The 24,428-nt window shown below is 47.5% G+C and overlaps 1 protein-coding gene and 1 pseudogene across 1 annotated transcript in view; one reads left to right on the top strand and one right to left on the bottom strand.

Moving 5' to 3' along the window:
* CCDC146 (coiled-coil domain containing 146) overlaps window positions 1-24,428 on the top strand; it is a 1,748,551-nt gene that overhangs the window by 724,251 nt on the left and 999,872 nt on the right. The gene's annotated exons all lie outside the window — the stretch shown is intronic.
* On the bottom strand, window positions 9,480-9,770 carry LOC138512925 (large ribosomal subunit protein eL38 pseudogene; annotated as a pseudogene).

Below are 24,428 nucleotides of genomic sequence, written 5' to 3'. Positions count from 1 at the left end.
AACAATATATGGACTGGGCTTGTGCTATATCTTTATTTTACAGGTTGCCCAGGTGGGGGGATCTCCACACAGAACTGTGTCTAGTGGTAGGGGGCAGTATTCTGCCTATTGCTCAACCATCTTATTTTCTCTCCTCTCTCTATTGCTGGTTTCACTCTATTGATCTGTGTGACATTGTTACAGTATTGTTGATGCACTTTAATGAGATCTAATACAAAGGGTGGTACCACTTTAGAATTGTATATATTTGCCATTGTTGATTTTCCTAAGTACAAAGTGAGTTATTATGATAAGTGTACATAACCTTGAATATTGATTATATAAAGACTGTGTTCTAACCAATACAGTGTGTGGACATTCCTTTGTGGGGGCTTGGGGACTACACTGTACTTAAGAACCAGCCTGCATCACCTCCTGAGAAGCTAGGCCTTGATTGCTCGTCCATTGCTACCGTAATAGAGAATCTTGGCTGGGGTCTTCTGTGCCTCTCTTCTACCATATAGAGAGCAGAAGTACAGACACCCCCTACCGGTCTTCTTCACAGAAGGAGGTACAGTAAGGAGGAAACAGTCAACAGAACGAAGAGGGCGTGAGGGGGAGTAGAAGGTGAGAAGTGAGGAGAGATAAGGAGGAGCGAGACCATATAAGGATTTAAAAACAAGGCAGAGAAAGCAGAATTTTAACTGAGAGTGGAAAGGTAGCCAACGAAGAAGAGAGAGCGAGGAGGAGATGGAATCACGGGAGGTAAGGAGACAAAGGGTACGAACAGCAGAGTGGTAAATGGATTTGAAGGGGGTAAGCTGGGAGGCAGGAAGTCCAAAGAATAAAGGGGAGCAGCAAAATATCTGGGAAAAGATGAGAGAGGAGATAAGGAGTTTTGTTGCATGGAAAGTGAGGGAGAGACGGATTTTGCGAATGTTGTATAGATGGAAGCGGCAGGAGCGAGAGGTAAGTGAAATGTGTTGTGAGAAGGAGAGAGAGGAGTCAAAAATAACACCCAGATTGCGAGCCTTGGAGGAGATAGGTAGGTCAGAGGGGGGAAAGTGAGTGAATGAATGGGGGAGGAGAGGGAGAAGGAAGTGAGTTAGAAGGGAAGAAAAGGACTTCCGTCTTATCAGTGTTAAGAGTGAGGAAGCGGGAGGACATCCAGTTCTTGATAGCTGTGAGACAGGAGGAGAGTTTGAGATGAAGGTCAGGCGTGAAGGAGGAGAAAGAGAGAAAGAGTTGAGTATCATCAGCATAAAATTGATGGGAGATGTCAAAGGAGGAAATAACAGGGGCGATGATTGATGTATAAAGAGAGAAAAGGAAAGGACCAAGTACAGAGCCTTGAGGAACACCATATGTTAGAGGGAAGGAAGAAGAGGTCTGGCCACCCCAAGAGACAGTAAAGGAACGAGAAGAGAGGTAGGAGGATAGCCAATTGAGAACAGGGCCCTTGAAACCAAAGGAGGAGAGAGTGTGCAGGAGGAGTGGATGATCGACAGTGTCAAAGGCAGCAGAGAGGTCAAGGAGAATAAGGATGGATGATTGCTTGGCATGCCGAGCAGAGAGGAGAGAGTTGAGGATCAAAGTAAGAGCAGTTTCAGTGGAATGTTTAGGTCGAAAGCCAAATTGAAAGGGAGGAAGAATAGAGGAGGAGGAGACAAAAGAAGAGAGTTGGGAATAAGCTAGACGTTCAAGGAGTTTGGAAAGGAAGGAAGAAGGGAGATGGGTATGTAGTTAGAGGTGAGGAGTGGGTGAGCCGAGGGTTTTTTTAGGATAGGGATAATCGTAGCATGTTTGAAGGCTGAGGGAAAAGTAGAAGAGGAGAGGCAGGAGTTAAAGAAAGTGGTAAGGTATGGGATAAGAAGTGGGTAGATTTTGGGAATGAGAACAGAGGGGAGAGGGTCAGAGGGGGCGGAGGTGGGGTGAGCTTTGGACAGGAGAGAGGAGACATCTGACGAAGAGACAGGTGAGAAAACACATATCGGAAGAGGGAGGAGAGGGGGGAGGAGAAGAGAAGGCGTTGGAGGGGAGGTTAATTTTTTGGCGGAGTGAGATGATTTTGGAGGAGAAGAAGTTAGCAAAATCAGAGGGAGAGAGCGTGGAATTGGAAGAAGGATCAGGAGTAGGAGGATTGAGAAGACGGGTAAGAGTTTGAAAGATTCGCCGAGGATTAGATGCTTGAGACTGGAGGAGGTTAGACTAGTAAGAGGACTTAGTGGTTGCAAGACAGGAGTTGTAGAGAGCATGATAAGAAAAGTAAGAGGTTTGATTGGAGAGTGAGGGAGTTTTGAGCCAGAGTCTCTCCAATCGCCTGAGAAGGCGTTGCATAGAGCGGAGATGGGGGGTAAGCCAAGGTTGAGAAGGCTTGCGTGTAGGGCGGAAGAGAGAAAGGGGGTAAAGTTGGTCAAGGGTAGTGGAGATAGAGGATGAAAGGGAAGAGAGAGCATCATCCGCAGACAGTAATGCAAAGTCTTGGTGAGATGGAAGAGAAGAAGAGCAGGTGTTAAAAAAGAGGGTAGCATCGAAGTCCCGGAGGTCACGACGCGAGTAGATTGGGGGAGAAGGATTGGTGGTGGTAGGAGTGGGGAGAGGAGAAAGGGAGAAAGAGAGTAGAGCATAATCTGAGAGATAGACAGGGAGAGAGGAGACAGGGGAGGAGGAGTGGGAGCAGGAAAAGATAAGATCAATAGTAGAGCCAGAGGAGTGAGTAGAGGGCGAGGGGAGGAGGGAGAGGAGGTAGGAGTCAAGGATGGAGAGGAGAGGAGAAGATTGCAGGGGAGAAGGCAGATGGATGTTAAAGACACCAAGTACCAATAAAGGAGAGGTAGGTGGAGAAATAAGTGAGAGGAGGTGATCCAGATCATCTAGGAAAGAGGAGAGCGGTCCAGGGGGTCGATAGATGATTAGGAAGGAAATAGAGTAGGGAGAAGAGAAGGACTTGTAGAGGAATTCAAAGGTAGAGAAAGAGGGGAGAGTTGGAGAAGAAGAGGAGAGAATGAATTTCGGGTGGAATAAGAGACCTACGCTGCCCCCTCGTCCAGAGGAACGAGGGGTATGGATGAAAGAGGAAGACGAGGTTGTTAGTGAAGCAGGGACAGAGGTGTTTTGAGGAGGAATCCATGTCTCAGTTAGGCAGAGGAAATGAAGATTGAGGCGGAAGGAAAGATCGAGGGTAGCAGCTGTCTTGTTACAGATAGATCTGGCGTTCCAGAGAGCAGTGTTTATGAGGGCAGATTGGTTGGCTGTGGGGGCGTACAGAAGGTTAGGGCGATGAAAAAAGGAAGGAGCATGAGTATGAGAATGTGGGGGAAAATAGTGAAGAGAACTAGGCATCAGGAGGAGGGAGTAGAGTAGGAGGGGGAGGAGAAGATGGAATGGGGGGGTAAAGGGGGAGAGAGTGGGGTGGGAAGGAGATAAGGGGGATCGCATAACAGGGACTTAGGTAAAGATAGGTAGGTAGGGGCAGAATCGTAGTAGCGTGAATGAAGAGGGAGAAGATCGGAAAGGATGAGGGTAGGAGGAGTACAAGTTGAAAGCCCCACTGGAGTCAAAGGAGACAGTGGTTCAGGAGCTCAAAACTGTGGAAAAAGGGTACCAGAGGTGAAATAATTCAGAGGCAGATTAGGGCAAGCCAGGAACTAAGGGAGGAGAGTTGGAACACAGTCAGTGGAGTAACAACTAAACAAGAGAGACTAGTAAGGTGCAGCAACTCGCAATAGCAGGAGTATGGAACAGCCGGAAACCATAAAAGGGCAGATAGAGTTCTGAGGTTGAGTGGAGTGCATGAGCTCAGGAAGCAGTGAGGCAAATCCGTCAGGATAGTTCGTAGCAGGTGGGGACTCACACCCCGTGGGAGGAAGAAGGGTTTCGGAGAACTGAGTGGAGGCAGCTGAGTGGAGGGGGCTGCAGGAATCAGCAAAGTGAGTCCGCCAGGATGGTGCTCCAGGAGGGCTTGATAGGACTGTTACCGCAGCAGGCAGCGGCAGGAAGGAGTATGGAACAGCCAGAAACCGTAAAAGGGGAGATAGAGTTCTGAGGTTGAGTGGAGTGCAGGAGCTCAGGAAGCAGTGAGGCAAATCCGTCAGGATAGTTTGTAGGAGGTGGGGACTCACGCCCTGTGCGGAGTCCGATGATGTTGGCCGCAGCAAGGAAGCCAACCGAAGAGGGCTCCGGCACCTGCACCGTGCAGGATCCGTTGGTGTCGACCGCCGCAGGGAGGGAGAGGCAACCACCACCCCAGAAGGAGAAAGGCTGGAGGCTATCGCAGGCTGGCTGCTACAGTGGGCAACGTCGGGGAAAGAAGAAGTGTACGGCATCACACGAACAACAGGAAGGTAGGAGGATCCCGCAGGCTGGTAGGCACAGCAGAGAGCAGAATGAAGGAGAAGGAGGCAACTGCCGCCCTAGATGGGTGGAAGGCGGGAGGCTCACGAAGGTTGGTACAATGGTGAGCAATGGCGAGGAGGAAGCGTCCACCGTGGTTCGATCCACTGGAAGGCGGGAGGATCCCGCAGGCCGGCAGGCTCAGCAGAGGGCAGAGAGAAGGAGAAGGAGGAGGAGGCAACAGCCGCCCTAGATGAATGGAAGGCGGAAGGCTCTTGTAGGATAGCTGGCACAGTGGGCAGTGGCGAGGAGGAGGCTTCCTCCGTCGTTCGATCCGTTGGAAGGCTGGAGGATCCCACAGGACAGCAGGTTCAGCAGAGGGCAGAGTGAAGGAGGTGACGACCGCCGCCCTAGATGAGTGGAAGGAGGAGGGCTTCACAGGTCGATCCGATGACGAAGCGGGAGGAGGCTGCGCAGCGGCCCGCTCCAGGAGACACTCGGGACACTCCAGGAGGAACTGTAAAAGTAATCCAAAAAGGAGCATACACCAAGAACGCAAGCAAATCAAACAGCACAGTGGAACAGAACTGGTTGATAGGATCTGACAAAACTGACCATTGCAGTCAAATCATTTATACTGGTAGCCAGTTAATATGTCGAAAAAAAAAAATTGAATGACAAAAATGTTGAAAAAATTATACCTAAAAAAAATAAATAAACTTTCGAATGTCTTATTTTTTAATTTACATGTTTTTTGTATGTTTTGCGAGTAAAAAAAAGGGTTAACAAAATAAAATTCAAACACCATTTTTAAAAAAAAGACATTCAAATTTTTTTTTAGGCATCATTTTTTCGATATTTTGGCATTCGAAATTATGTAATTCGAAATAGTCACCATAAACCATTTATACTGTTAAACGTTATTTGCATAGTCAAACAGTTGCGAGCATTTCTGCAAAATATCAGACATCCTGCAAAGCTGATTGTTGGGACTACCTCAGTCTCCTATAGCTAGACATAGGTTAATGGAAAATGATTGGAGAAAACAATCTTGACGCCTCTGTTCATTACCACTCATGTGGCATCGCTTGGCTGCCCGTCCCGCCCCAAAAAAATACTATTTTTTAGAAATACGTAATTGCGCTGACCTCTAACATTATTATACTGTGTTCATCAGCACACATAAGGGTGACATTCACATGACATTGGACCAATGGGGTACTTTGCGGACATCCACAAGGGCGCAAAACATTGTTGCGTCTCAGAAACACCAAAACTCACCTGCTGATTTACTCCCTCCTGTCTCGTCCCCTCGCCCCACTACCTTCTTCCCAGGCCTGTCTGCCAAGTGGCACTTTGAAACTGCTGGCCCCACTGTGGCTGTGCCTCCCTGAGCATGCATTTATGCTTTTAATGTTCTCCTTTCCCAGCGAGCGCCCGTGATCTTGTCTCCTGGGAACCTCCAGCTTGAAACATTTCTCCAGCACACCGTTGTTACCAGGTGCTCATGAAATTCATGTCTGTTAGAATGTATTTCTGAGCTCTGGTGAACAGATGTTCAGGAGGCCACCCTAGTTTAGTGAAACAGGGAACAAAGTTAGCCAGGACAATTCAAGGTAGCTTGGAGAGCAGTCAAGGCTAAGTCTCAGGAGTAGTGGGGGTGATCTGAGGTCCTGGATGAGCACACATAGTAGGGCACAAGAATTACTCTTAGACAGTAGTATATGAACAATATACAATGTATTAGGCCCAGAGCAAACACAGGTGAATCATGAAGAACACAGTAATACCACTACTTTAAACACACACTATGTAAAATACATGTACATTCACTTTTTGGTCAATTCGGTAAAGTGCAGATTCCCGCCAAAACCTGTAAGGAGGGAAAGCAAACCAATTTCATCACAATGGCCAACTCCAGAAATGGATATCCCTAACTTAAGAAGTCCAGCCCTACGAAGATTGGAGCCTTGTCGATGCGTAAAGCTCACAAGCAACACATTTGAATCTGAAGGAAAGTTAGAAGAGGACACTGGAGTGTGAGGAATTCGGTTCCAAGAGTCGGAGGCGGGTCTGCTACGGAGAACAACGCTGCCCCCAACATTTGGACGACTATAGGAAGCAAGAGCCAACCAAGTCAAGACAAGGGATCCTTTGTGCATTAAAATGGTATGGATGAACTAGGGACCACCAGTAAATGGTTTGACTACTCATCGCCCTTAGCTTGCTTCGGGTTTAAACTTGGCAGGTTTGAAGAAGGTCGGCTGGACAACGAAATCCCCTCCTCGGTTACGCTTCAAAGTGCACTGCTGCTGCGGGTGCGAATGCAGGTCTGATTTACATCTGGACCTGTTTCTCTTGTCAGAAATGCAGGACAAAGAAAGCACTGATGCAGCTGGTCTCGGAACACTTGAAGAAAGGCGGGAAAGTTGCCAGCAGTGACCGCCACTCTCGCGGACAGACTTGCGCTTCTTTCTCACAGCCCAAAGCAGCAGGGATTGCGTGATTTAGCAAGAAGGTTCTTTGCAGTGCGAACTAGGGTTCTCCCAAGGCTTGAGCCGAAACGCTATGTAGCAATACTCCAGCACAGGTGCCAAGGTACAAGCTGGTCAGTCCACTGGAAGGCTTGTTTGCAGGGCACCAGGAGGTGTTCAGAGTGATTGATCACACCACTCAAAAGGGTTCAAGCACCTTTGCAGGTTTCCAGAGATCGAGCCCAAAGCAGGGCTCTACGGGGACAACAGCGGACTCAGGGTGCCAAACCTTCTCTGCGCATTTCCGGACAGCCCCTGGATCTGCTTCGTTTCACTGTATACTTGACTCTATGTATAGGTTGATTCGGACCTAAGGGTGATCTGCGGGTCTGCAGGTCTGCACTCCGAGCCCTCCTCATATTGCAATGTTTAGTGAGTACTCACATCCAGCTGGCCAATGAGATCTGCTCCACTCATGCACCCCAGCAGTGGTCCAATTCGGGACCACTGCGGCTCACATGCACATCAGACATCCTGGCACCAGTAGTGTGGATTGGGACCAGACAGCCCTAGCCCACTTCCTGTGTACCCACACACGTGACATGCATTAGTCATCGAAAAGCACTGGCTTTCGCAGGAGAATGCATGCCCAGATAAGTGCTCCCCGGGTCACAAAGAGCAAGGGGAAGGACAACGGACAAAATGGCTAAAGGAGAAGACAAAAGACCTGGTGGTACGGCCATTCCGGACTCTAGCCACAGTCATGAGCCAAGCGTGGTATGGCTCGGTAAATGTTAATAAAAATGCATGAAAAAGCATCTGCTGCCACCAGTCTACTACTAGGCACGTTGTCCAGTTACCAAAAAATCCTCAAGGGATGTCTAGGGCCCAAAAACCCATGGACCTGAGTGCACGGTACTGTAATGTACCTTGCACACTGAAATACAGTTGCCAAAAGTGGCAACTAAGTCATAGGACTAAGGGAAACAATGCTTCCCAGTACTGACTGTCAGAAGGACAAGTCAGTTTCCCCAGAACGATGAGCGAAAGCACAGTGGAGTGCAGCTGAAGGCTGTGCTCTACTGGAAAAAAGTCAGGACAGGAGGCTGAAACAAAATCAAAAAGTTGGGGGGGGGGGTCCACAAATATAGAGGTAAAACAGCAATTTTACCTAACAATGTCTGCCCGCTATGCAGGGCCTGTCAGTGCTAAACCCAAATGGTTTACTTACCTGTGGCTTTCACCCCATAATGGCCGCTATGTGGTTGACCTTGTATTATACCACTACTACCTTGTGCTCCTACCCCAGATCCCCTAAAATCCATGTCGCCCCCCACATTGGGCGCCCCCCACCCCTGTATCGCCCACAGACTTCTCGAGCTGCATGTGCGCATGCAGCACATGTATTACACATTGCAGCTGTCAACAATGTCGCTTCCCCCTCTAGGGATACCCCTTCCCCGTTCCTATCCTTCCCACGGCTTCTAAGTGCGCCCCCCTGTCCTCCTAGACAGCGATGATCACCACCTCCACCATATACCCAACCAACTCTTTGATAAAGAATAATGGATGTTGACATTTATCGCCTGAGGTGCTTGAATACCCTTACTAGTGGGTAAGATTAATGCTGAGGTACAACTACTAACATTTTAGAAACACGCAGAGTTCAACACCAAGAAGAAAGGATGAAGATATTTACACATATATAGTGCTGTCAGAACAGTGAGGCCAGGAACAGACGTGAGCAAGACCTGAGGCCTACGTACAGCCGCCCGCTCCATGAGGCTAGTCCCAAAGGTATATGGTGGAACCGCCATGGCCTCTTACCTTTTCTCAACTTCATCACTTGGTTCTACCCACATTACACAGATACCATTACAATATGGGATTCAGTCGCTGAAAAGCTGAAAATCAAAAACAGTAGCTGGGATCCACGGGTGCAGAGAGAAGCATAATACCTTGGGGAGTGAGAACCCAGTAAAGAATAGTCTTTGAGTTAAACTGTGGATGTAAATGCAGCCTTACAAGGTATTTTCTGCAACATGAGATATAAAAAGAGCCACAGGGTGATATACCAATGGCCACCATCCAATCCCATGTCAAATCCACCAATAGAGCCTCATTATCACAATCCCTGTTAGAGGCCTGATATCAAAGCGGGTAGAAGCAAGCCCACAGTGAGGAGGTTTTGAGAAACATTGACAAGAAGGGAGGTGTGTGAAGCAAGCAAGGAGCGTTAATGGAAGATGAAGTATCAGGAATAGGACAGAGTTGAAGGCCAAGGTCAGAAAAGTGGAGGAAGGTGGGAAGGACATGGGGGAGGTTAGATTTGGAGAAAGGCAAGGCCAGAGAGGAGGAAAAGAACTGGTGCAAGGGAAATGATGGAGTTGGAGGACAGTCTGAGGTGTTAAATTAGGATGTGGTGTGAGCAAATTAAAAGGAATACTGGTAACAAACAGAATAATAACTTGTATATTAAAAGAAAAGAAAAATGCTCCCACATGTAATCATATTCCAGCAAACTTACTAAAAATCGCACATAACAAATATGTCAGAATAATGCTGTTTACATAAAAGGCTTCAGTGAATTTACAAAGACTTCCAACCCAAATATAAAATCCCCCAGTTAAAAAAAATGGAATGTGCCATTATTTCTTTTATTTATTTATTTATGTATTTTTGGGGGGGTTACTATTTTTTATTCCAACAATGGTGAAATTCTGAACACATCAGGTCCAATTTATTTCAGCTCTTTTACTGCCAAACCAGGGGGTAGGGACTGCTTCAGCTTCGCTGCCTTCTCCTTGTCTGTGATGACCAGAGTGTAGAGGTACTTGCTGCAGCATACCTTGAACTTCACATTGTCCTTGTTCTTCTTGATCTTCACAGATATAGCATCCTTTCTCCTGGCTGTTAGCAGGAATTCTTTGATCTCTTTGATTTTCCGAGGCATCTCTAGTGGTTGGGAGTTGACCGGGACCGTGCCTGTCAGCGACTCAGAAAGGAAAGTACAGGCACTTCCGCATCCGGTATCTTAAATCAACCGTGCCATTATTTCTATACACCACTATTGAACTGCCAACCTCCATGTTTCATTTCTCTCCACTTTATAACCAATGATAGAAGCCACTTCCAGTAAATCCAAACCTAAAAAAGCAAACTCATCAAATCTTAGAAATTTAACAACAAAAAAATAACATGAAAATTATAAAAGAATAAGCATGTAACTTTAAAGTAACAAGTGACAAAAGACACAAGAAAAAAACATCACCCATGCAATCTGTAGTTAACACACCCATTTGAGTGTTTTGGAGCCTATGTGCCTTTGTTAAAGTATTACAAATAACCTAGCAATCAAAAACACACTTACAAATACTTATTAGCATAAACTCTGTTAGGCCACGTTACACCGCTTCCACGTACGTCCAGAACAATCAACCCACCCATCCAATGACCAGCACATTACCAAAATAGTAAAAAAAATCCAATAACCTCATTGTTGACCTATAACAACATATCAGTTTACCACAAAAGGACAAAATCTTTCCATTACATGTTCTGTAAACCATATATCTCTTATATATAAAAGGGACTTTTGTGTATATGTGTGTATGTGTCTCTTTGAAATGTTCAGCATACTTTCCAACATGCTACACACCTGAAATGTGACATGTGGGTAGGTTCCATGGTGTAGGCAATTTAAAAAGTATGAAATATAAATATACCTGTCTATTTTTTTTTTTTTTTGGTAGGAATTACCGTGCGAAGCACAGCTGCAACTGCTAGTACTTATCTATTGCAAAGTAATTGCACACGCTAACAATATAACATTCTCAGATTAATACAAAAATACATATGAAATTAAAGGCTTGTCACTTAAAAAAAAAGCTGTCAACGTAGCTCATTTATAAATAATACAGCATTCTAATAAATCACTGGCATTTGTTTTTCATTGAAAGCTACTGCCTATAAAAACAATACCTATAAATAACTATTCAAACTTAGCCTACAAAAACTAAACATTATACATAAAGCAAAATGAGCATTGCTGGAACTAATAAATATCGTTTTGTTTGTTTGTTTGTTTGTTTGTTTATTTATAGGGCGCCAGAAAACCCTTGGGTAGCTGGGCGCGCAGAATAACAAGAATACTTAGAACTTGGTTACAGGTTACAGTGTTATCACATGTTGGTATTATATGTTATATACAGTAATTACATTATATACATTCTTTACTTTACATATAGGTATATATTATAAAAAGGAGATGCATTATGTACATTTTACATGATAGAGTGGATAGGTGCGTATGGTATCAGTACACAATGCACAAGGTCTTAGGTTTCAAAGGTCATTACGATGGAGCCAGGTGCGGGTGTGGTGCCTGAAGCTGTTGTAGGACTGATCCCGTCTTAGTTCACAACTGGTAGGGCATTCCAGTACTGAGCTGCTTGCACGGGGAAGCAATTGCCTCCTGTTTTTTTAGTCAGAATCTTGGGGTTTGGAGGCAGAAAGAGTTGGCTGTTCTGGTTGGTCGTGGAGAGGCAGCATTGTTCAGGCATTTGAATGTTAGTGTGACAATTTTGAAGATGATATTAACGCTGATTTTTAGCCAGTTGTAGTTTCTACGCGCATTTGAAATGTGCTCTCTGACTGGGAGGTTCAAGGCCGTTCTGAGCGCGTTGTTTTGCAGGGTTTGCAGTTTATTGATGATGTATTTGTTAGCGCCTGCATAAAGTGCGTTGCAGTAATCCAATTTTGAGAGGATCAGTGCATTGGCTAGGATAATGCAGCTAGCTGGTGAGAGGAAGGGTCTGCATGCTTTAATGAGTTTGCCAGTGTAGGGAGTGGATGAGGCCAGGGAGTTTACTTGTTTCTTTAAGGACAAGGTGGAGTCCAAGTAGAAACCAAGGGTCTTCACCTCTTTGGCGACGGGGATTATATTGCCGTCGATATTGAAGGAGCTGTAGTTGGAGTCGAGTTTTTTTAAGTTGTTAGGTGAGCCTAGAATGAGGATTTCTGTTCTTTCGTCATTCAGGCAGAGGCCATGGGTTGCCATCCATGCCTGAATGAGGGTGTACATTGTATTTACTAAAGCTGTATCCGTAGCGAAATTGCCGAAAAGGGGGATGAGGATCTGGGTGTCGTCTGCATAATTTGTGTAGGTGACACCCAGTCTGTCCAATTTGTCGACTAGAGGTTTAGTAAAGATACTGTACATCATTGGCGAGACACAGGAGCCCTGTGGGACTCCGCATGTTGTCTGGATAGGGTCTGCAGAGTCTAAGGTGGAGAAGGCTCGCATACTTCTATTGTCGAGAAAGGATTGAAACCAGGCTATAGCTTCACTTGAGAAGTGGGCAGCTGTAGCTAGGTGTTTGCAAAGTACTGCGTGGTCCACTAGGTCAAAGGCCGCTGACAGATCATGGAGGAGTAGCATAGCTGTGTTTCCTTTGTCGTTGAGTTCGTCAGTTTGGGCTTTGATATCTATAAGTGCGGTCTCAGTGCCGTGCTGAGGTCTGAAGCCAGATTGACGAGTGCCAAGGAGTTGGTTAGTCTCCAGGTATTTTTGAATTTGGAGATAGGCCACTCTGTCGATTACCTTCAGGAGGAAGGGGACCGTGGAGATGGCCCTATAGTTGGTGAGGACGGAGGGGTCCAGGGTTTGTTTTTTTAGCAGGGGGAGAACCCAGGACACTTTAAAACTGCTTGGGACTGTGCTAGATGAGAAGGAGGCGTTGATACGTTTGGTGACGAATGGGGCTAGGTCTCTGCCGGCATTCTTAATTATCTGGGCCGGGCAGTAATCATCTTTGCAGTTTGAGGGTTTTAATGAGGCAATGATTTTTTCAGTTTCATGAGTAGAAACTTTAGCGAATTTGAAAGGTGTTAAGCTAGGATTGGGAGTAGTCGTGGGGGTGGGCGTACTGGGAGTTTCGCGGATGGGGAGCGAGGCTTTTTTTAGGGTAATTTGGGATTGTAATGTTCTCACTTTATTTGCGAGGGCGTTTTGGATATTGGTGCACCATTGCTTGTCTTTGGAGATTCTATCGTTACAGACGTCTTTTTTAGCTTGAATGATTGTTTTCTTGTAGTTTTCAGCTGTGGGTGTGTGTCGCCATACAGTTTCAAGCTTCCTTTTTTCCAATCTCAGTTCTTTTAGATGGGGGGTGAACCAAGTATTGAGGTGGGATTGTTGTTTACTTTTACAATTCTTCAGTGCGGCAACGGTGTCCACGCTGGGATGTGATTTTGGTGATAGTAGTTGGGCAGTTGGAGGTGGCTACCCAGTCTAGTATTCTCCCTTTGTCATGGGTGGGGTTGAGAACTTTTTGGGTGAGTCCGTGTCCCTCAAGCATGGTGGCAATAGCTTGCGCTTGTTTGTCCTCTGGGTCATTAAAACCTAGGTTAAGATCACCAAAGATCATTGTCTGGGATTACTTTTTTGTGTTGCTCGCTAAGAGGCTGGATAATTCCTCTTCGAATAGGCCTAGGTGCCCTGGTGGCCTATAAATGAGATAGATAGTTAGGGTTTGGCATGGGGATATTGGTAATTTAGCGGTCAGGAGTTCGCAGGATTTTAGGGTGGGCGGTGGTGTTAATCTTACATTCAGGTTGGATTTGTAGATGGCTAAGCCGCCGCCTCTGGCGTTCTGGCGGTCTAGTCTTAGTAATTGCTACTCCTTGGGTATTGCTAGGGAGAGGGCTGGACCTGCTGCGTCATGTAGCCAGGTTTCTGTGACTGCTAGGAGGTCGAGGTTATCTAATGTAAGGAGGTTGGCTATTTCAGTGGCATGGGCCACGACTGATCTAGCATTGATCAGTGCTCCTGTTATGGAAGTTGTTTTAGGAAGACAGTTGATGTCAGAGGTAGCTAGGGTGGGTTCTTTCGTTAAGGTGCTAGCAGGTAGTTGTGGTTTGGGATGCGTTAAGTTCCTAGTCTGGTTTTTGGGAATGGTGCGACGGTTCGAGTAGACGTTGCTAGGTGCCCGCGGTTCGTAGAGGGTGGAAAGTCTAGCGCGAAGCCTAGAGTTTCTATGGATAGTAGGGCAGGGTACATATTTAAATTGGTCCATAGTTACCAGTATTATAGCAAAGATACATTCCATTCTTAAACACACCACATTACAATTTAAATATATTTTTTTATTTTTGTATTAATAGTTTATTGTGATTTAGTCCAAAAATGTGAACTTTACACAAAATCATTACATTACAGATCACAATTTAAAAATCAATCACATCATTCATCTTTCATCTTTCAACATTTTTCACGTTTGAACAAAATTCAGAAAACTTCATAGCTCATCAAACTAAAAACATAAAAATGAGTGTGTCTCTAATTATATAAGCAAATATGCATGCATCAAACAAACAAACAGTTGCCCAAAGTCATACCAAGACCTACCATATTGGGCAATACCGTCAGCTGCAAAGCAAAGTTCTATAACGATTTAATCAAATCAGTGGCAATGGATTACATTTCTGGTAGTAGTTTTCTGACCTGTATCCATTCTCTAAACAGGGCAAGTTGGGATGATATTGTATATGAATTAAGACAGTATACCCAAAAAGAGTCTCCTACAATACTTTCATATCTATGTACCAGTCTACCCAACAAGTTCATATATAGTGGACCCAATTTGGGGCAAGAAGTAAGAACATGTCTGGCCGTTTCCAGGGAATCTGATCTCTTACATATAAGACAACACTTATCGCTTAAGGCCAAACCCTGATGTACACCTGTAATGGCGAGAACCTGCAGTTGGTTGGTTCGCAGTCTTAGGAGAAAGTCCCTCACCCCCGGGTCAGGGCAGAGCAATAAATAAGGCTGTGATCTCCTGTATCTATGAATTACATTGAATACAGCCTCGTACCCTGTCAATTTTTCAAGATGAGTATAGTTTTCACATAATTAGCGATAGTATACACTCTAAATTAAATAACATTAAAAACGTAAACCCTTAAAAAAATAACTTGCAATGTAGTAACATCTTCACACTACATTCCGCACCACACCAAACAATAAATTATATTTTATTTTATTAGCATTTGGTTATCACAAACCTTTTAGCATAAAAAGATTTTTTTTTTAAACAAGATTATCCATTTCAATTCATCACATTGTGACCTTGTGATAATAACATCCATGCATAACAATTCCTGTTAAGGTATACCATGGCAATTTCTTCTTAAAATAGCAAATTCAAAAATAATACATACGTTTTCTACACCTAATAATACAGCCATGCATTAATCTACTGATAAAGTGCTATTATGCATATAACATTTCCCCATATGTACACAGTTCTTTGGTGCGTTAAACCTGTCTAAAACAATGAGATGTTTTAGTGTTTCACGCTCATTTGATCTTTTAGAGTATCTAGACACAAGGTCCAGTTCCCTAGAGCCTGAAATGCGTAGCTAACCCCTCTTTTTCAGTTATTAATTCATTCTTACTCTGAGGAACTGTTTCGTAAAAGAACTATTATGGAATTTAGTTAAATACATCGGAGCAGAGCCACATGCTTTCGTTTCATGTTTAAAGTGATAACACAATTTAAAATGTTCCCCCTCGTCCTTCGTATGAATCCAGTCAGCTCGCCAGATTTTGATCTTAACCTTTATCAGGGTTATTCACGAGGTAATCCATCATTTCATCTAACCCAGTCAAGAAATGTTTGCATGCCTTTCCCCACTCTGTCTGATCTTTTCTCTACCCATATCTAAGGCTCTTTTTAACATTTAAAATAAAGGTATAGGGATTCCCTGAATGCACTTCTGGTAGAGTGCTAGGGATTTCCAACATACCATTTCATGTATGGACAGCAGTCCGAGTTCATACCGAACAACTTGTATTGTAATTGAAATAGGAAGGGCCAGAACCCCCTTCCAAAAGATTTCCTCTAGTATAGGCCAAAGGGCGCCAGGCAGAAACATAGTGGGCTCCACGCCATATGTCAAAAGTGCCACCACCTTTAGTTCGTAAAACTGTATAGCCAGTAGTTAAGAGAAGCGGCCACATTTCTTATGTAACTTCAGCCCTTTGGATGCCAGATCTTTTTGCCTTCGACCACAATGTTTCTGTAGGGGGCATCTACCCTGCTGGAATTAACGCACACGCTTAGATATCTAAACATCTCCACTTGCTCTAAAGGCTCACCCTCCAGATTCCATCTAAAGGGCCTTCATCTCCTCCCCTGAACAGGTTCTAAAATAAGCACTTTTGATTTAGGAGAGTTAATTTCTAGGCCATTAAATAGTGCATTAATTTGTTCAATTGTCGCTGCAGACCAATTGACATCTGGTCCAAAAGGACCAGGTCGTCTGCATAAAGCAACCAGCTTAATGGCCTCCCGCCAACCAAAGGTGGAAAACATCTAGCCTTCCCTAATGTGTGTCCTAGCTCTGATATAAAAAGATTGAACAGTGGCATCGCCAAAGGGCACCCCAGTTTCAATTCCTTATTATCCGGTATCTCTCGCGAGAGCTGGCCGGCACTGTTCAATCTAATTCTTAGTGAAGTCCCAGATTATAGAGCCTTTATTGCCTCCAAGAGGTCTCCTGGCAACTCCATCTCACCAATTTAGACCATAGGAGGACATGATGGATGCTATCGAAAGCTTGCTCTAGATCTATAAAGGACAAACACATTTTGGTTTTCCTCTCCAGCACCCTGCATTTTAATATGTTGTGGAAGAATGTATTTGCACTGGTCCCCATTCCCTTAACGAAAACCACTGTCTGGAAGATGTCACTTTGCCTGACCTCCTTTATCCACTCATTTACACTCTGTAACACCACGGAGGCACCGATTTTTCCCACGATATCCAAGAGGGCAATAGGCAGATAGCTCTTTGGATCAGACCTATTGCCCTTCTTGAATATCGGGACTATAATTGCTGACCTCCAGAACGGAGGTTTATCCCTGGCCTTTAGCACCCGGGCAAAGAGTAAGTGCAAGAAATCGGTCCACAGCTCCGGGTGTTGCTTCAGGGTAGCATTTGTCCATCAGTGCCCGGGGCTCTGAAGCAACTAGCCTTCTTAGTTAAGCATAACATATATTTTTTCTTAAGCAGTATGTTTCACGCTCCACCTGCGACTTAGCCCAACTCAATTTCTAGGATGACACGGATTGAGAAGAGAGAACTAAAATGATCGAACCATGCTTTTTCTTCCACCGCAGTTGATTATACAGCATCTTGCGGGGTTCCTGTAACTCCCATATCTCTCCTGTACGCTTTTTGCATATTGCTTTTAGCATGTTTTCTCATTTTGTTGTATCATTGCCGCTTTTATGAGCGAGCAGCCAGTTTTTATTTTGCTGCTTTCTCAATCTCGTGGCTGTTGTCAGTTCCAGGCAGGTGAATCTTTTGGCTATATATCTCAGGTCATACCCAAGTTGTTGTCTCGTAGATGCTACCGCCACATTGTATATGTTTCAGTGCACGAAGGACCATACCCCTTCCATTACTAGTTTCCACAAAACTCTGTAATATAGGGGTGTAGTCTAATGCTTCTCGGGTTGTTGGCCCGGCCCATTTCCTTATCTGATCTTTGTACTGCACAGTAAGTTTTACAATTTCGGTCCTACGCAGGTGATTTCTCACCTCGGTTTTTTCAACTTTATTAGCATATACAGATATCCCTTCATTTTTACCTCCCATCCATTGTGTTTGTAACAGGTTGTGGTCACTATTTTTTGTTTCAAGTACCCGAAACTCCTCTACTAACGGTAGCATCTTACATGTGAAAAATATGTAATCTAGTGTCGCAGAATGGGTTCCTCTGCTCCAAGTCAGCTTATTAGGAGTATCACTCAGGATGCAGCCATTTAAAATGTATAAGTCTCTTGATTCTATTAACTTTAACCAGCACTGTCCTCTTTTCCACCTGTGTTTAAGAGGCCAGTGCTCCAGTCCTCAAACAATACTTAGGGGCACTGCATGCTATATTTAAATCCCCAAATAACATTTTTGTGCAGGTCTCCAGTCATGTGTAGGCCTCATCGATTAAATCCATCATTCCTTCGATGAAGTCTTCCTCAGAGATAACTGCTGAGTTCCAGTATAGGTTGATTATCATGGTGACTCTTTGTCCAGGATGTATATTAGGGTCTCATTTCAGTTCCACCATTTGCATGTATGAGTTTGAATTTTTCAGTTCACCCATGGTTATCCATCTACCAGTTTTCATTACAACGAGTAGCCTGGAGGATGGTCTCCCTTTAGGCCCCTTCGTTGCTACACAACCATGTTTCCTGGAAGCATAATATATCGTAATCTTCGAACGCCAGGTCTCCTCTTTTAAATAAATGCAAATGACCTCTTGTGTTCCGTGATGCCAAGACTGTACTTTCCGGTTGGTCCTGGGTCGTCAACAACTTGATCTTCGACGGGGCCATCTGTACCTTTCTGCCCCTGTGCTTAGTACTCCCAATGGTGATTTTTAAAGGGTCTGCCATGCAAATCTTTAGGTCATAGGTCGGTGGTTCTTCTTCTCCACCATTGGTATCACTCTTTTCTCCAGCATGGGGTCTGGCATGGATTCACATGCTCATGAATATTCCCCGTCGTCAGGCTGGGAATCCTCGTTAAAGAAAAAATCAGTATCAGTTTCGTTTCTGATCTGTCATTCTTAGTAGTAACCAATCACTGGTCTCTGGGTCATACTGCCCCCAGCCAATGACTGGCCTCTCCTTAAGCCCCTTCCCTGGCAGCCATCCTCAGATTTTTACCGCACGTTCAAGTGTTGGGAGTCCTCGTGCTATAGCTCTCGAGCTTTTTTTTTCAAAGCGATTTATCAAATTTTTTCGGTCAATCGAGCCTCAAGCTCCACCGTTTCTACTTCCGATCAATGGGGACCCGTTTCGGAATTTTCTATGCCCCTCAAGGGCCAAGTTTTCGTCGAGTTACGCTTCTTGGAGGATTCCAGAAGTTTCTGAGGCCTACCTCGTGGACATGGCACAGGAAAAGGGAAGCTCGACACCCGGATCCAAGCTGTTTAGGAACTGCTCTGGATGCGGATTACAGAATGTGTTCAAAGAGGACGAGCATTTGAGATGCCTCTACTGCCTTCATGAAGACAAAATGCACGTGGAGAAGGACTGTGCGTTTTGCATGAACATGACGGACTGGACTATGAGGGATCGCCGGGCTGGCTGGAAGGCAAGAGTCCAGCAGGTGAGAAGAAGAAGAAATTTGAGCGGTCTTCTAAGTCCTGTGAGGGCCCCCCCGTGACGGGGGCCCAACAGAAGGCAAAGCACAGCGAGTCCGCGGGCACCGGGAGCGCCGAACGGTTGGGCTCCTCTGCTGCCAGGCAGGGCGCACCTTCACCGGCGCCATCATCCACGAGCCAACGCTCTGGCTCGGGGAAGAGAAAATCCGAGAACCCGGCTAAGCTTCTGGAGAGGCCCCGGTCGATCTCGAAGGAACCAGCCGAGGGGAAGCGAGGCAGTGACCCTCCCCCCAAGGTGAAGGCCTCAAGCACGCACAAGGTGGTGAAGGCCTTGATTCACCTGGCTAAGGCCTCTATTGAGGAAATCGCGACGGCCCTGGCAAAGCCGGTGGAGGCTACCCCAGCGGAGGCGACCTCTGGGCCCAGAGTTTCCTTGCCACCGTGGAGGGAATCCTCTTTTCAGCCCATCGAGAAGACCCCCGTGAAGACCCCGGTGGAAAAAGAGGGGGGGCGGTGGCCGTTACGGACACTGACACAGCCTCCGTGGAGGGCCTCGACAAGAAGTTGGCGGAGGCCCAGTCTCACGGGAGGAATCTCGACAAGGAGGACGACGAGAGCAAGGGTGGTGACGACGAGCTCCCGTGGAGGAGGAGCAACCGTCGCGCCCGTCGCAACCTGAGCCACAGGACAACTCAGTGGCCATTTTGATGGCAATCCAAACCTTATGCACGGAGATAAGGACGAGATTGCCCCTACCCCCAACTGACTACCCAGCAGAACCGGGCCCATCGGGAAGCCCTCCGAGCAAGAGGAGGAGAGTTCATCCACCCCTCCCTTTCAGCCCTCGCGGCCCTCTCAGCCTTTGTCTCCTTCGCCTGTCCCTGGGGATGACACAGGGACAGATACGGCCATGACGGGGACGGATGACGACGGTGGTGACGACGGGACGGACCTCCCATCACCACCTCCTCAGGCCCCCCCGCCCGATGAAATTGGCTCCTTCCACGTCATGATTGCCAGGGAATCCGAGCTTTTCCAGCTCTGCCCCGAAGAACAGAAGAAGGAAGGTTTCCTCTACCAACGGCGCGAGGCCAAGAGGAAGACGGTCCTCGTAGTGCCGTTGCTGGATGACATCCGGGACGTGGAACTTGCTCTTCTGAAGAACCCGTCCATGCCGCCTGCCAAGAGGGACCAGTACGAGAATAAGTACCGGGTCCCCGACGCCGCCCCTTTGTGCTTTAGGGCACAGCCGACCCCGGATTCGGTCGTCTCGGCAGCGGCCAAGAAGAAGGTGGGGGGGCATCGGCTTCAACTTCTACTTCCCCACCAGACGGCGAGGGTAAGAAACTAGATGCCATGGGACGACGAGTCATCTCGTCTGCGGCGACGACGATTAAGGTGGCCAACGCCCTAGCGATTGTGGCCCACTACGACAGGGAGTTGTAGTACAAGATCGCCCCCCTGTTGGACTTCCTTCCGGACGACAAGAGGGCAGAGGCCCTGGCGATCCTACAGGAGGATGAGGTGGCATCGGACCACGCCATAACGGTAGCCATGGACATTGCCGACACCGGTTCCTGCCAGTTGGGCAACGGCGTTTGCCTTCGACGGCTGGGGTGGCTCAAGGCGACGGATTTCCGCCAAGACGTGCAAGCCAAGGTTTTGGACATGCCCTTTGACGGGAACAATCTGTTTGGGAAGACAGTGGACGAGTCACTTCAGGCCATCAAGACCGACACGGAGACGGCTCGGGCCTTGGGAGTTCTGCAGCAACGACGGCCGCCCTTTCGGAACTCCGGAGGCAAGCAAGTTGTCTCCAAAGCATTCGGTGGCGGCTCTTCGACGTACCATTCGGAGGCTCGCTCCTCGTCGCAAGAAGCCTACAGAGGACGAGGCAAGTCAGGTGGATCTCGCCATCATCGCCAGGGAGGCCAAGGCGGCAAGGCCGCTGCCAAGCAAGATTGAACCGGCCGTTGCGTCGGGCCCCCACCGGAGCACCCCAGTGGGAGGCCGGCTGACGAAGTTCGTCAGGGTGTGGGAGTCCATCTCCACCGACCGTTGGGTGCTGGATGCCCTCGCCCACGGGCACACTCTCGAATTTCTAAAAAAGTGCCCCCGCATTCCTCCTATGGCCAGGAAGGAAAACCACGTCCCTCAACTGCTGTTAGAAGTAAGGGCGATGCTCAAGAAAGGAGCCATCGAGCTCATCCCAACGAGGCTCCGGGGCTCCGGAGTATACTCAAGATACTTCCTCGTCAGAAAGAAGACAGGAGGATGGCGTCCCATCCTGGATCTGCGTCTACTAAACAAATACATCAAGGCACAGAAGTTCCGGATGGTCACCCTGGGCATGTGCTGGGCCAGCTGGAGGAAGGCGACTTCCTATCGTCGTTGGATTTGGAGGATGCATACTTTCACATCGCCATTCTAAAAGGACACCGAAAGTTTCTCAGGTTCTTAGTCCAAGGACGGCACTACTAGTTCAAGGCCCTCCCGTTCAGTTTGAAGTGGGCGCCCAGGGTATTCACCAAGTGCCTAGCACCAGTGGCGGCGCAGCTTCGCCTGCAGGGGATCCACATCTACCCCTACCTGGACGATTGGCTCATCCGAGCAAGAACAAGGGAACTCGCCGTCGAACACACAGCGAAGACCGTCCGACTGCTCACGGACCTGGGATTCTCCATCGACTTCCCCAAATCCCACCTGGTTCCGTCGCAGGTCGCACTGTTTCAGGGAGCCAAGCTCGATACATTAGCGCGATTGGCCTCGCCGTCGGAGGAAAGGACAAAGGCCATCCTGGGCAAGGTGCAGCGTCTGCTGGCCACGGACGTAGCCAGGGTGAGGTCCATCAAGTCCCTTCTCGGGATGATGTCCTCATGCATGTATCTGGTGTGCCTGTGCAGGCTTCGGATGCGTCCTCTACAGGAGTTCCTCGACGCCCATTGGATGCAATCGGCGGGCAGTTTTGAGGACAAGATCTCGCTCAAGGAGGTTTTCTGCCAAGCAATTCGGTGGTGGGGCACCCGCACGCATCTCGCGGCGGCCACGGACTTTGAGACCCCAGCACACCAGGTGACGTTGACGACGGATGCTTCCCTGGAGGGGTAGGGAGCGCACACCGGAGATCTTCACGCGAGAGGCCTTTGGCTCCCAGAGGAGAGGCCACTCCACATCAACATCCTGGAGCTCCGAGCAGTGTTCTGGGCCCTCAAGTCGTTTCTCCTGTCCCTCAAGGCCAAGGTGGTGAGGATCTTCACCGACAATACCACTAAGATGTTCTACATCCGGGAGCAGGGAGGAACCAGATCCCCAGCACTATCCAAGGAAGCCTAGTATCTGTGGCATTGGGCCGTTGCCCAGGGGATGTTTCTGGTACCCTTTCATCTAGCAGGGATAAAGAACACCATAGCCGACTCACTCAGCAGGGAGCTGCGCTCGTGCCACGAGTGGGAACTGCGTCAGGATCAAGTGGATTGACTCTTCCAGTGATGGGGCAAACCCCAGATCGGCGAACTCCAAGTGCCAGAGGTTCGCCAGCAGGTTTCCCCAGCCGAGGAGCATGGGTGATGCTTTCTCGTTCCCCTGGGACGGCCTATTCCTGCATGCATTCCCTCCGTTGCTGCTCCGACTCATCAACCAACTCAAGAGGTCCCGGTGCAGGATGATCCTCGTCGCACCAGCATGGCCGAGACAGATCTGGTTCCCGGACCTTCTGGACTTGTCAGCGTCCCCACCAGTCAAACTGTCGATGGACGCAGATCTTCTCTCCAGAAAAGGAGGTGGCATCCTTCATCACGACCCGGAGTAGCTGAACTTGCAGGCCTGGCTCCTGCAGCACTAGAGTTTGGAGGGTACGAGATCCCGGCAGACTGCAAAGAGGTTCTTGCAAAGGCCAGGGCGTCCTCAACTCTCAAGTGCGACAGACACAAATGGAAGAGGTTCTCTGTCTGGTGCCGTGCACAGAAGATTAACCCTCTATGGATTACAGCCCCTCAAGTGCTACCGTACCTACTGTCGCTGGCCAAGGCTGGACTAGCTCATGCTTCCATCAAGATACATCTGGCAGCGATTTCCCGATACACCAGAACTACAGGACGGTCATCCCTGTGGTCTCATCGCCTGGTGAAGGAATTCATGAAAGGACTGTTCCGATCGTTCCCTATGGTGAAGGCTCCATCCCCGGCGTGGGAGCTCAACGTGGTGCTGACCAGGCTCATGGGGACACCATTCGAGACTCTGCATTTGGCACCGTTGAAGTTCCTGTCATGGAAAACAGCATTTCTTGTGGCCTTCACCTCCGCACGACGAGTGGGAGGGATTCAGGCTCCATCCTGCAAGCCTCCATACTTGACTTTTCATGAGACAAGGGTAGTGCTGAGGACGCACCCCTCCTTCATGCCGAAGGTGCCGTCGGACTTCCATCTCAACGAGCCCTTGGTGTTACCAGTTTTCTTCCCGTCGCCTTCATCGCCGGCCGAGAGGACTTTGCACTCGCTGGATGTAGCTAGAGCGCTGAAGTTCTATGTGAACCGCACAAAGAGTTTTCGGAAGACGTCACAGCTGTTTGTGAACTTTGGACCTGTGAACCAAGTAAAGGCCCTCTCGAAGGCTACCATTTCCAGATGGCTCTCCAGCTGCATCATGCACTGTCACCAGTTGGCAAACCGACCGTTGCCCGGCCGTCCGAGAGCCCATTCGACCAGAGCGATCGCTGCTACCACGGCATTCTTGTCTGGTGTGCCCCTGCTGGACATCTGCAGGGCTGCTACGTGGAGGTCGACGCACACCTTCACGAGATTCTACTGCGTCGACCGGGATTCCAGGGAGGAGTCCAGAGTCGGCAAAGCAGTGCTGCGCAGCCTGTTCGTCTGAAGGTGGGCCTGGTGAGGAGGTAAGAGTTGCTTAATGTTGAGTTATGTATTGCTTAATGTTGTGCCTTGCCACCTCCCGTGGTTGTGCATGTGTGTACTGCTATGCATTCTTATATTCGTGACCATGTGAATCCATGCCAGACCCCATGCTGGAGAAGGAACAAGTTACTTACCTGTAACTGTTGTTCTCCAGCATGGGTTTGGCATGGATTCACATGCTTCACTATACTGGACTCTTAAGTGTAGGAAGACACAATCTAACTCTTCATCGTTCACAAATTCACCTACTCTTATGTCCAAAGAACGGATTGGCCTAAGCTTTGGTATGCAGCGTAATAGTTCCAGGACGTTTCTCTGATTCAAAATTAAATTGTCTTTTGTACCTACCAGCCTCACCAAAAGCAAACATTTATCAAGATCAGATTTAATGGAATTAACGTTCGTCTGGAGGTTTTCTCTAAGATTTTCCTTAGTAGTGGTTCTATTAATCACGCTTGATTTACGAGATTTGTCATCAGCCGCTAGCTTTTGTTGCACCCATTCAAAAATTGTTATGATGCTATTAACAAATCATCTTGTTCTCTGAGTGGGTTCC

This window comes from Ambystoma mexicanum, chromosome 12 (assembly GCF_040938575.1).
Source record: "Ambystoma mexicanum isolate Mex_15411 chromosome 12, UKY_AmexF1_1, whole genome shotgun sequence".
In the NCBI taxonomy this organism is placed as follows: Eukaryota; Metazoa; Chordata; class Amphibia; order Caudata; family Ambystomatidae; genus Ambystoma; species Ambystoma mexicanum.
The sequence above is the reverse complement of the archived record's forward strand: the minus strand, read 5'-3'. Positions and strand labels throughout refer to the sequence as shown.